The sequence below is a fragment of the Sphaeramia orbicularis genome, chromosome 9 (genome assembly GCF_902148855.1).
Source record: "Sphaeramia orbicularis chromosome 9, fSphaOr1.1, whole genome shotgun sequence".
NCBI classification, from domain to species: domain Eukaryota; kingdom Metazoa; phylum Chordata; class Actinopteri; order Kurtiformes; family Apogonidae; genus Sphaeramia; species Sphaeramia orbicularis.
The window spans coordinates 5,382,421-5,395,724 of NC_043965.1; the positions used below are offsets into that span (position 1 = coordinate 5,382,421).

A 13,304-nucleotide genomic window follows, 5' to 3' on the forward strand; every position below is an offset into this window, starting at 1 on the left:
TCAAAGGCGGCAGTGAACAGGTGAGTCTTTAACCTTGACTTAAAAGAACTCAGACTCTCAGCAGACCTGATATTTTCTGGTAGTTTGTTCCAGATATACAGAGCATAGAAACTGAACGCTGATTCTCCATGTTTAGTTCTGACTTTGGGAACACAGAGCAGACCTGCACCAGATGACCTGAGTGGTCTGGATGGTTCATACTGGACTAGAAGGTCTCTAATGTATTTTGGGCCTGAACCATTCAGTGCTTTACATGCTAGTAAAAGTTTCTGTGGCTGTTACATGTAAGACAGTACTTTCTTTGTTGTTTTATGTGAATTTAAGATAAACTTATTTCTGGTAGTGTTTAAATATGCACTTTTTTGGCTAATCATAATCAGGAATAAAACAACCCCCATTAAATCATAAATAACCAGTGGTGGAGAATCCCAGCTCCATAAAATAAAAGTCCTGCCATGTATTTTTTCCAACCATTCACTGAACCAGCCCATTTTGATGAGCACAACCCCTCATCTAGGTAAATGGGATAATTAGTGGAATCACCTGTTTTAAGTGCACTCAAAAAACTGAAACGTTGACTTTAATTAAATTTATTTTGTCAACAGGTTCCACGTAAATGTATTATGTTAGTTGAAAGCAAAAATGTTAAGTTCATCTAACTTAATTTTAGATGTTTATGTTTATGTTTATGTTTACGCATTTGGCAGACGCTTTTTTCCAAAGCGACTTACAGGGGAAAACCAATTAAATCACTCAATCAATCAAATTTTATTTATATAGCGCCAGATCACAAAAAAGTTATCTCTTGACATTTTATATATAGAGTTGGTCAAAACCAGACTCTAAGTCAATTCTACAGAAACCCAACAGAATCCTCCAGGAGCAAACACTTGTGACTGGTGACAGTGGAAGGAAAAACTTCCCTTTAACAGCAGAAACCTGGAGCAGACCCAGACTCCTGGAGGATGGACGTCTGCCTTGACCAGTTGAGGTTAAAGAGAGAGAGTAGAGAAGGGGAAAAAGAGAGAGCGATAGAGATAGAGACTGGGGGAGAGGGAGAGAAGGGGGGAGTAGGGGGAGACACATGGAGGCGGTTGAGGATAAGTGAGTGGTGATGATGAGGGCAGGGAAGAGGCCGGACCACCGCAGCAGGTCCAGAGATAATCGTGAAAGAATCTGTGGTTATCCTGGGAAAAACCTTATTAGAATATTTAAAATGGAATGTTTGAAAGTGCTAGGATAGGAGGTGCTCTCGGAAGAGCTGGGTCTTCAGGAGCTTCTTGAAGATAGGCAGGGATGACTCTGTTCTTGTAGCACTTGGTAGAGCGTTCCACCAACGTGGAACGACCCATGAAAAGAGCCTGGATTGTCTTGTACAAGGTCTGGGGACCACCAGACCAGAAGATGAACTTAACATTTTTGCTTTCAACTAACATAATACATTTACGTGGAACCTGTTGACAAAATAAATTTAATTAAAGTCAACGTTTCAGTTTTTTGAGTGTGAATGGGTAGGATCAATACCTGGCCGGACTTTTATTTTACGGAGCAGGGATTCTCCACCACTGTAAATACCTCAGTTAATACTTTAACCCTCTGTTATCCAGCCCATAGAGGTCCTTCTAATCACCACAAGTGCATAATCTGCACAGTACTGTAGTAATGTAAAAATGTTTTCCATTGTTTGTACCTTTTTTTTTTTTTTTACATTGTTGAATTTCATCAACTTTAGCTGTAAACAAAACTTTACAAATATTCAATAATTGTAATGTTTTTCACCCTTCAATCATTTTATGTTCAATATTATAGTGGACTCTACGAGCATAATTTACCGTACAGTGTTGTGTTTGAAGATATGTTTGGTATGGTGTGGAGCACTGCGATCCTGTGTAGGGGCGATCTAAGTGATCCTACCCTATGGATAGGGACGCGGTCCCTTTAAGAGTGTTGCATTGTGGTTGTTGTCATGATGGGCTGCGCCATGTTGGTTTTTATCCGGTTCTGGATATGTGGCTAAATAAATGACATGCTGTTGCATTGTCGATGTCAGAAATTGTCTCATAGTTTATCACAGTTCCCACAATATATGACAAAAAAAATCCATTCAATCATTCATTCATGCATTTTTTTTTTTTTTTTGCAGCCTGGCAAGTCAATGATTAATAGCAACATTGGTTAATATGTGTTAATATTTTTTGTAGTAGGTTAAATGTTAAAAACTAAAATGTGCCAGTGTGCATTTTTGACTCACTTCAGAGAACAGCGTTAGTGCAGAGATTTTCCAATGTTTACAAGCTGGTGATTTTAGTGTCCGGGTCAGAATTTTAAAAATCGTGCAAAAACTAACAATTTTTGAATCCTGACCTAATACAAACTGTGGAAAATAATATAACTTTCTATAACATGAAGTGCAAAGTGTGCATAATATGCTGACTCATACTGGAGGGTTAATCAGGTTTGATTTGGTTTAAAAGAGTGATATTTGGCTTTTTTAAATGGAATTATGGCAGGACAAGGCAATTTTTTTGTATAGCACAATTCATACACAGGGCAATTCACAGTGCTTTACACAAATGGAAAAGAGACAAATAAAAAACACAATGACAATTAAAATATAATCAATAAAACATAAATAAATCAAATTATACATAATTAAATGATGCATTTTCCAACATTTCCCTGTGGTCTCCATTAACTGTAAATGCTCTGCTTGGGTCTGAATTCTTCATTCATTCAACTCCACAGGTCCATCTTCAACCCTATTTCTGAGTAATGACACCAGAAAGGTGGTTTGGAGCGCTGGCCCTTTAAATGCACATGAGCCACTTCAGGCCCCGCCCCCTCCAGGTTATTGGCTGTGCTGCTCTGTCCTGTTCAACCAACAACTGAACATTTTAGGGAATGGGCTCCAAGTTTGGACATATTTTCAGTCTGGACTACAACCGCTGCTGCTGGCAAACAATTATGTCGAACTGGAGAAATGTTCGTCTGAAGTCTGGACCTTATATGTGTAAATATCGTGACGGAACTAGTTATAGACGTAACAAATTAAGCAGGTATTGAAACAGGTTGTAGAAATCCACTCGATTTTTGCTGGAATTAATATAAAGATAGCTTTGCAGCACCTGGAGGGTTCAAATTCCAACTGTATGAACTATTAAGGTCCAAATACACAAATAAATGAACCAAAGACGAATAAAAGCGGGTTTAGCAAAATATGAGCCCTTTAAGGTCAAAACATGAGTAATTATTAACTTGAGCTGTAAACAACATGGCCTTGGTCTTAACCCTTAAGTGTTGGTCTTGTCTTGGTAGACTCTAGTCTGAGTATAGGTGGATTTAAGACCACAAAAAACAGAAGTGAAGTTCAGTTTCACCTACTTCCAAAGTGCCTGGAGATGGAAAAAGGTCAAAACTCCTGCAAATCTCGCCTTACATATGAGACCTTTTAAATATGTGTCGTCTTGTTGTATTTTTCTGCTTCTTACCTACATGTTTTACGATGACATTGATGAAAGTCATTGGTCCAATTGCAACACACACACGCACATTCTAATATTCAATTTCACACTGATTTTATTCAGCGTATATGTACCAACGCTGTTAGTCAAAGACTGATTTGACCCCACTTTCGCTCAGACACTTGCATTTTCACATTTAATTTTATGCAAATTCCACCCGACAAATCTAACTCTGTCCTGAAATTCAATGAGCAGAAGCAGACGGATTGGCCTTCCCTCCGCCCGGTAGACGTAGTCAGACTGTTAGTGGAGGTTCGGCTGTGTAAAATGGACTCTAGTGGGAATTTTCAAGTACTTCCACATCCACTGTGTCCTCCTGTCAGTTCCACTGGAGCGTTTGGTGAGTTAAGTACTTTTCCTGCCCACACGGATGCCCAGGAGGTCAATAGTTTTACTGAAAACTTCTGGCTTCTACAGTGTCATCCTCATCAAATGTCCATTAATATCTTTTAAATTTCATTAACTATACATTGGCTGTACACACTGCAAAAAATCTAAATCTTGCCGAGTGTATTTGTCTCATTTCTAGTCCAAACATCTCATCATACTTAAAATCAGACATAATCACCTGAAGAGTAACTTTTCACTGAGATATAAGAACTGATTTATGGACAATAGAGCTGGAAAATCGTATTTCAAGACATCTTACCAAGATAATTTCCACTTGTTCCATTGGCAGATTTTTTTTGTTTGAATTAAGCAAAAAAAATCTAGAATTAAGCAAAAAAAAAATCTTGAATTAAGCAAAAAAAAAATCTTGAAGTAAGCCAAAAAAATCTTGAAGTAAGCAAAAAAAAAAAAATTGAATTAAGCAAAAAATCTTGAATTAAGCAAAACTAAATCTGGAATTAAGCCAAAAAATATCTTGAATTAAGCAAAAAAAAAATCTTGAAGTAAGCCAAAACAAATATTGAATTAAGCAAAAAAATTAAAAAAAATAAAAAAATCTTGAATTAAGCAAAAAATATCTTGAAATCTTGAATTAAGCAAAAAATCTTGAATTAAGCAAAAAAAATCTTGAGGTAAGCCTAACAAATCTTGAATTAACAAAAAAAATCTTGAGTTAAACAAAAAAAAAAAACAACTTGAATTAAGCAAAAAAAAAAAGCTTGAATTAAGCAAAAAAAAGGTTGAGGTAAGCCTAACAAATCTTGAATTAACAAAAAAATCTTGAATTAACAAAAAAATCTTGAATTTAAAAAAAAATCTTGAATTTAAAAAAAAAAAAAAAAAGTTGAATTAAGCAAAAAAAAAATCTTGAATTAAGCAAAAAAAAAAATCTTGAAGTAAGCTAAAACAAATATTGAATTAAGCAAAAAAATAAAAAAAAAATAAAAAAATCTTGAATTAAGCAAAAAATATCTTGAAATCTTGAATTAAGCAAAAAATCTTGAATTAAGCAAAAAAAATCTTGAGGTAAGCCTAACAAATCTTGAATTAACAAAAAAATCTTGAGTTAAACAAAAAAAAACAAAAACGAATTAAGCAAAAAAAAAAGCTTGAATTAAGCAAAAAAAAAGCTTGAGGTAAGCCTAACAAATCTTGAATTAACAAAAAAATATTGAATTAACAAAAAAATCTTGAATTAAAAAAAAAAAACTTGAATTAAGCAAAAAAAAAAAATCTTGAATTAAGCAAAAAAGTCTTAAGCAAAAAATCTTGAATTAAGCCAAAAAAATCCTGAATTAAACAAAAAAATCTTTAAGCAAAAAAAAAAAAAAAAAAAAAAAAAAAAGCTTGAATTAAACAAACAAACAAACAAAAATCTTGAATTTAGCAGCGAAAAAATCAGCCAACGGAACATGTGAAAAATATCTCGGTAAGATTTCTTGAAATCAGATTTTCCAGATCTATTGTCTATAAATCCGTTCTTATATCTCACTGAAAAGTTCCTCTTTAGGTGATTCTGTCTTATTTTAAGTGTGATGAGATATTTGGACTAGAAATGAGACAAATACACTTGGTCAGATTCAGATTTTTGCAGTGCATAACTAAATACACACTGTAACTAAAACTTTATCATCTTACTGCACGGCTACAAAACAGACGATTTCTGAAGGGAAACAAACGCATCTTTATCCTGATGAGAAACTTATTTATTCCTCCTGTGACTTCCGTAGAAAATTATGTGGAATTTACAACATTTAACTGCGCATCTCAGAAGTGTAAAAAGTCAACAAACCTGCCAACATTGGAGGTTAAAGAATCAGTGTTGACAACAATAACTGAACAATAACTGCCATATTTCGATTATAGAACAAGTGAAAGCATGCAGCTTCTTATTAAACAATAAACAGAGCTGCTTGTACTTGATTGTACTGTGACTGTTCCATTCATTATGTGAATGCATCGAGAAAATAAAAGGCTAAGCGACAGAAAATATGTGAACGAGGGATCGGAGTGTCACGGTGAAGGAAAGGATGTGCCAAGAAAAGCATATTTATGTCAAGAAAAGTAGGTATGAACGCAAAAATTCCCACAAAAAAAAAAAAAAAAAAAAATGTATATGCATGTTCGGAAAATAAGGGAAAAAGGTGAATGTATGTCATGACAAATGTATAGAACTATTTTCCTCCCTTATTTATAATGTTACACCCTACATTTCTCAACTGAATACTTTCCAATATTTAATTTACTGAACTTGTCGAAGAAAATATATCATGACCTGAACATAAAAAACATTTACAACCACTGTCATTTCTTTTTTCCATTTTCTTTTATTGATATATTTTCTTCATTCTGTTCATTTCTGCCTCTCCGTATCAGACAGGCCTCCTCTCTGTCTGTTTTTAAATCCCTTCGTAAAACCCATTTTTTCTCCTTAGCTTTTGAAACCATGTGAGATTCTTTTTGTTGTTTTTAATTGTATGGCTTTTTAGTTTAGGTTTTTTTTTTTTGTTTTTGTTTTTTTTTTTTAACTATTCTTGTGTTTTATTCTTTAATTTCGGTTTTATTTATTCTTCTGTACAGCATTGTTTTCTTTTTTGTACAGTTTTATGTCTTTTAATCTATTTTGTATTTTATTCTTACATTTTGGTTTTGATTATTCTTCAGTACAGCACTTTGGTCCACTGCAGTTGTTTTACAAATAAAGTTGGATTGGATTGGATTGTTTTTGTTTTTCTGTTAAAAAATAAATAAATAAATAAATAAATAAATAAATAAATAAATAAAAAAAGGACAAATGAAGCTAAGAAAAGAAATGACATATATCTCAAAAAACCAAAAAGAAAAGAAAAAAAAAAGATAGTTTTTATTGTTTTTATTTGGTAGAGGTTTATTGTTCTTATTTTTTTGTTGTTTTTAATTCTATGGCCTTTTATGTTTTTTTTTTTTTTTTATGTATTTTTGTATTTTATTCTGTTATTCGGGTTTTATTTATTCTTCTGTACAGCACTTTGGTCCACTGCCGTTGTTTTAAAGTGCTTTACAAATAAAGTTGGATTGGATTCCATTTTGTTTTTGTTTTTTTCTGTTAAAAAATGAAAAAAGCGAAATGAAGTTAAGAAAAGAAGTTGCACATACCTCAAAAAAGCAAAAAGAAAAGAAAAAAGAGAAAGTTTTTATTGTTTTTATTTGGTAGTGGTTTATTGTTCTTACTTTTTTTGTTGTTGTTTTTAAATGTATAACTTTTTATGTTTTTTTTTTTTTTTTAATCTATTCTTACATTTTATTCTGTTATTTGGGTTTTATTTATTCTTCTGTACAGCACTTTGGTCCACTGCCGTTGTTTTAAAGTGCTTTACAAATAAAGTTGTATTGGATTCCATTTTGTTTTTGTTTTTTTCTGTTAAAAAATGAAAAAAGCGAAATCCAGCTCCGAAAAGAAGTTGCACATACCTCAAAAATGCAAAAAGAAAAGAAAAAAGAGAAAGTTTTTATTGTTTTTATTTGGTAGTGGTTTATTGTTCTTACTTTTTTTGTTGTTGCTGTTTTTAATTGTATAACATTTTATGTTTTTTTTTAAAATCTATTCTTATATTTTATTCTTTTATTTGGGCTTTATTTATTCTTCTGTACAGCACTTTGGTCCACTGCCATTGTTTTAAAGTGCTTTACAAATAAAGTTGGATTGGATTCCATTTTGTTTTTGTTTTTTTCTGTTAAAAAATTTAAAAAGCGAAATGAAGCTAAGAAAGGAGATTGCACATATGTCAAAAAAGCAAAAAGAAAAGAAAAAACGATCGTTTTTATTGTTTTTATTTGGTAGTGGTTTATTGTTCTTACTTTTTTTGTTGTTGTTTTTAAATGTATAACTTTTTGTGTTTTTTTTTTTAATCTATTCTTACATTTTATTCTGTTATTTGGGTTTTATTTATTCTTCTGTACAGCACTTTGGTCCACTGCCGTTGTTTTAAAGTGCTTTACAAATAAAGTTGGATTGGATTCGTTTTTGTTTTTGTTTTTTTTTCTGTTAGAAAATGAAAAAAGACAAATGAAGCTAAGAAAGGAGATTGCACATATGTCAAAAAAGTAAAAATAAGCCAGAAAAAAGAAAGAGAATGAAGGTAGAGAAAAGAAAAGGACAGAGCGACAGAGACATGAGGATTCCTGACGAAGCTGAAGGTGAATCTTTATCGTTAATAAACCCATCATTAAACCACAGCTCTGTCCTCCGTATCTACATCTCTCTCTTTATTCTCTCCTTTCTCGTCTTCTTTTGTCTTCACTGCTTTATTTTCTCCTCACTCTTTTTCTTTCCCATCCATTTCTCCTTTTTGACCTGACTCTTCATCCGATCACAGCTTCATCTTTTTGTCTCAGACTAAGTGGAAAGAGGAAAAAAAAAAACTGACAAAAAATGAACAAAGTGAGAAAAGGGTGCGACTCTGAGACACTTAGCGCCTGATGTTCCGGCCCACTGATGGGTTTATTGGTTAATACCAGTATCAGTCAAGTGTTTATGTCTCTGCTGGGCTGTGAAAATGCTTCAGCCAGCAGTAATGGACTCATTTCTTGCATATATTCTGATTTCTACTCTTCCCTCATCCTTCTCGAACTCGTAGCGCAGACAATTTTCTTAAGGAGTGGAGATAAATTAATATATTTTTAGCGTAAACTCTCTCCCGGCGGCTGGAAGATCATTTCTTGTTTGCTCTGACAGCTGAGACTGAAGCAGAATTGGATTCTTTCCTCCTGAGGACCACGCCGTCCCGCGCGTGGATACAGGCCGTTGTTTACAGAGTGTCCGTTCGCTCAAGGACCGGACTTTAATTTCCTTCCGCGTGCGGAATCCTTCAAGCACAAAATTAAAAACTGCCGCCGTGATTAACAGCGAAGTTCATATGAAAACACGACGATCCAGAGGTGGGAATCTGGGCACGATTAACTGCACGGATCCTGAGAAAGATCGCACTCTGCGAAGGTGCAGACGTCTTATTATGACGAAGGGGTGTTGCTGTGTTGTTCCCCCGACTTCATGGCGCCGTAGCTGTGGAAAATAAGCCATCTTACCGACCGCAGGCAACATTAACCAAACATTTGGCTGGTGATTCGTGCTAATTTCACACTCTGCTTCCCACTAAAAAGGCAGTGCGCTCTACAGCAAAGCCAAAGTTTTAATCATGACGCTTTATTTCACACAATAAAGCTTTAATAGGATCCTTTTTTTTTGTTTCTGTTAAACTGAAGACAATAGCGAGGGAATGAAATGTGCAGTCGACACAAAACAGCGACTTTTACATTTGTATATAAATGTAAAAACAGCGTCTTAACACAACAGGTTTGAGCAGCGAAACGTGTGAAAATTAACCCGTAAAAACGAAAACAGCCACCGATGACCAAAACCATCTACTGATCTAAACCGTTTCCTATCAATACATGTAAATAATTAGTGTTAGGGGCTGTGCGTTATTTTTTCTAGTCTTTTCCTTCTTTTTTAATTTGTTTATTTTGTTTATTTTTGATTAACAATATTACAGATATTTTTCCAAATCGACTGCGTATTTGTGTCTGTTAAACTGAAGATAATAGCGAGGGAATGAAATGTGCAGTCGACACAAAACAGTGACTTTTACATTTGTATATAAATGTAAAAACAGCTTCTTAACACAACAGGTTTGAGCAGCGAAACGTGTGAAAATTAACCCGTAAAAACGAAAACAGCCACCGACGACCAAAACCATCTACTGATCTAAACTGTTTCCTATCAATACATGTAAATAATTAGTGTTAGGTGCTGTGCGTTATTTTTTCTAGTCTTTTCCTTCTTTTTGACTTTGTTTATTTTGTCTATTTTTGATTAGCAATATTTATAATAACTTTAAGACATATTTAGATATTTTTGTCAAATATTTGATGGGGAGAAAAGCGCTCTCATACGACAGAATTTTTTCTTGACGTGAAATATTGATATAAAAGTGAAGTGACTGATTTGAAAATGAATTTACGACCTATAACAAAGTAACAGATTGTAGGACACAGTTGTTGACCAATCAGAATCTGAATGTGGTTGGACGTCACTTCCTGTTCTGTTCATTCGTCTGTGAGTCCATAAAACACATCCAGTTCATTCTACCTCTTCACATGTGATTACAAAGAGCAGAAAAAGTCGATAGTCAATAAGTAAAGTTACAAGTCTTAAAAAAAAAGGGGAAATAAATTTAGTTTGGTGTTAGCCAACGTTAGCATGTTAGCTAACTAGCATTAGCTCCCATTACATCTGTCAAACTGGATCTATATGAATTCATCTGTTATAGAATAAGGCTTTTATGAGGCGTTTCACATCTTTACATGTTCCGTGTTCAGTTTGTCAGTCCTTTGTGCTGTTCAGTCAAGGAGAAGGTAAATAAGGTATTGATTTATGTTAATACACATAACATGCAGTGAAGCGATGCAGCGATTACATTAAAAATCTATACAGGCTCCACTGGTAAATGATTGTTTGGAACCAGAAATGAGTTTTACAACACTGTGGCGTCAGAGCGAACAACCAGATGATTGTATTTTAATCAAGCAGTTATTCAGATCCCATGAAGAGATAAACGTCTTTGTGAGTTTGATTTCCTCGGAGATGTTTTTATGCAAAATGAAACCAAAGCTGTAAATTGGAACCAGTTTTTTGCATCTTCTTTTAATGGATTTAATAATTTTTTACTATATTATTGTCTTTTTTACAACTGTAAGTACTCCTAACTTTATCTGAACTATATTTTTTAATATTTTGATATTATTGATGTTTTATTTTACTCTGGATGTGCTTTTATTTATGTACCTGTACAATAAATTGCCTTTCGTATTTGAAATGCACTGTAATGAACTTGAACCAGAATCTGGACATCTTAACTGTAAAAAAAAAAAAAAAAAATGATTCCGAGAAATGTAAAAGAAAAAATATTTCTAATTTAATTTTAATCCAGTCCAATCCAACTTTATTTGTAAAGCACTTTAAAACAACCGCAGTGGACCAAAGTGCTGTACAGAAAAATAAATAAAACCCAAAATAACAGAGTAAAATACAAGAATATATTAAAAGACATAGAACTGTAAAAAACAAATAAATAAAACAAACAAATAAATAAATAAAAATACAGATGAATAGATAAAACCTAAATAAAAGAACAAAATACAAGAATAGATTAAAAACATAAAAAGCTGTACAATTAAAAACAACAACAAATAAGAACAATAAACCAATACCAAATAAAACTATTTAATATCAGTAAAAATAACATATTAACAACATATTCAGGATAATTTCTTAGCTAGATTTAACCATCAACGGGTTGAAAACAATAAACGTATCATATTTTAGCAGAGGAACAACGCTGTCTTCTTTATTTTAAAACTAACACACAACTCACTGTTAAAATAAATAACTGTATTTTCATTGTTTTCCAGTTTTTCACATCTTAGTTGACATTTATTCTAGTTTTAGAATGTGTAGCAATCCAGCTTGTTGTTTATTCACTTACATTTGCTTAATCGACAACGACATATTTAAGTTTGTCTTCTTTCGAGGGCTGTGTTTGTGCCGTGTACCAAACTTTCCCATGAGACCTGAATGCAGCACGACTCCTGGTTGCAGCTGACCAATCAGAGGACAGGCTGCCAACCTCTGGGCCTATAGACAGCCATGATTAATAGGCTTAAAGGAAGATTTATGGTTCAACTTCTGGAAATAGAAGTAGAGATTTAGACTCTTTTTTTTTTTTTTTGTTATTCTGTTTTTAGCCCCAAACCGGAAACAGCTGGAAACAAACGGGTGAAGGGTTAACAAGAGAAAAACCTGCCCATTAGTATGCAAATGTAAACCGAAAAAAACAAAACCATATTTAAATGTAATTGTTCATACATGCATTATGCATCGTCTTGCCTTTCCGCACACATGCACAGGCTGGAATAAAGGTCAGAATGTGAGTGCATTTATGGAAATGACATAAACACGGTTCAATTATTCACTCAAACGTGTGCATGTGATAATTACAGTATGTGTGCAAACAAATGCACAGAATGAACAGGAACGTGTTAATCTCACCCAGTCACGTAAGGAAAAGTCCCACCAAATAGAGCGTATACTTATCACGTTTTTCACATATTACTTCCAGCGCTGATGCTTTTTTTTCCATTTATCACCAAAAGTGCAACATGTATGCAGTACGGTGTCATAATTAATGTTTCACTAAAGGAGATGTAAGGAAACAGAGGGAAAAAAGAAGGTTTCTTACAGACAACGACGCTTTACTGTAGATTTAACCACAGGCAGTTTATAAAGTCATTAAAATTAGGTTATTCTTAACATCTACACAAGTAAATTTAGTCAAAAATGCTTAGAACAGGAATAGGATTATTTACTGTGCTATAATTTTGAAAAACACATCATGGCAGTCACAAAATCAGCCTACTATCACCTTAAGAACACCTCAAGGATAAAAGATCTGACGTCTCAGCAGGACCTGGAAAAACTAGTCCATGCATTCATCTTCAGTCGATTATTGTAACGTCTTCACAGCTCTACCTAAAAAATCCATTAGACAACTGCAGCTCATTCAGAACTCTGCTGCTAGAGTCCTCACTAAGGCCAGAAAAGTGGACCACATTAGCCCAACTCTGAGGTCCTTACACTGGACCACATTAGCCCAACTCTGAGGTCCTTACACTGGACCACATTAGCCCAACTCTGAGGTCCTTACACTGGACCACATTTTTTTTTTTTTTTTTCTTTCTTGTAATGTTACGTAATGTCTTTTTTTTTCCTGTAATGTTTTCAGTCAGTGAAGACGAATTTCCCCACGGGGACCAATAAATTAAATCTAATCTAATCTAGCCCAACTCTGAGGTCCTTCCACTGGCTGCCTGTCCATCAGAGGATAGACTTTACAGTTCTGTTGCTGGTCTATAAAGCTCTGAATGGTTCAGGACCAAAATACATCAGTGACCTCCTGACCCAGTATGAACCCACCAGACCCCTCAGGTCATCTGGATCCGGTCTGTTGTCAGTTCCCAGAGTCAGAACCAGACATGGAGAAGCTGCGTTCAGCTTCTATGCTCCACATGTCTGGAACAAACTTCCAGAAAACCTCAGATCAGCTGAAACACTCCAGGTTAAAGACCCACCTGTTCTCAGCTCCATTTGAATAGAGTTTTGATTCATCAGTTCAGATCTGCACTGTTCCTTTTAAGCCAAAAGTTTGTATCTGTTTAATCTGCTTGTCTCTTTTATCTGTTTATCTGTTTTACCTATTTATCTGATTTGTTTGTTTGTTTGTTTTTCTCATGCCTTCTGCTGTAATGCTTTTAATGTTTTATGTAAAGCACTTTGAATTGTCTTGTACATGAAATGTG

The 13,304-nt window shown here is 34.0% G+C and overlaps 1 protein-coding gene across 1 annotated transcript in view; it reads right to left on the bottom strand.

Annotated features, from left to right (window-relative positions):
* fras1 (Fraser extracellular matrix complex subunit 1) overlaps positions 1-13,304 on the bottom strand; it is a 1,008,712-nt gene that overhangs the window by 658,184 nt on the left and 337,224 nt on the right. The window lies entirely within an intron of this gene.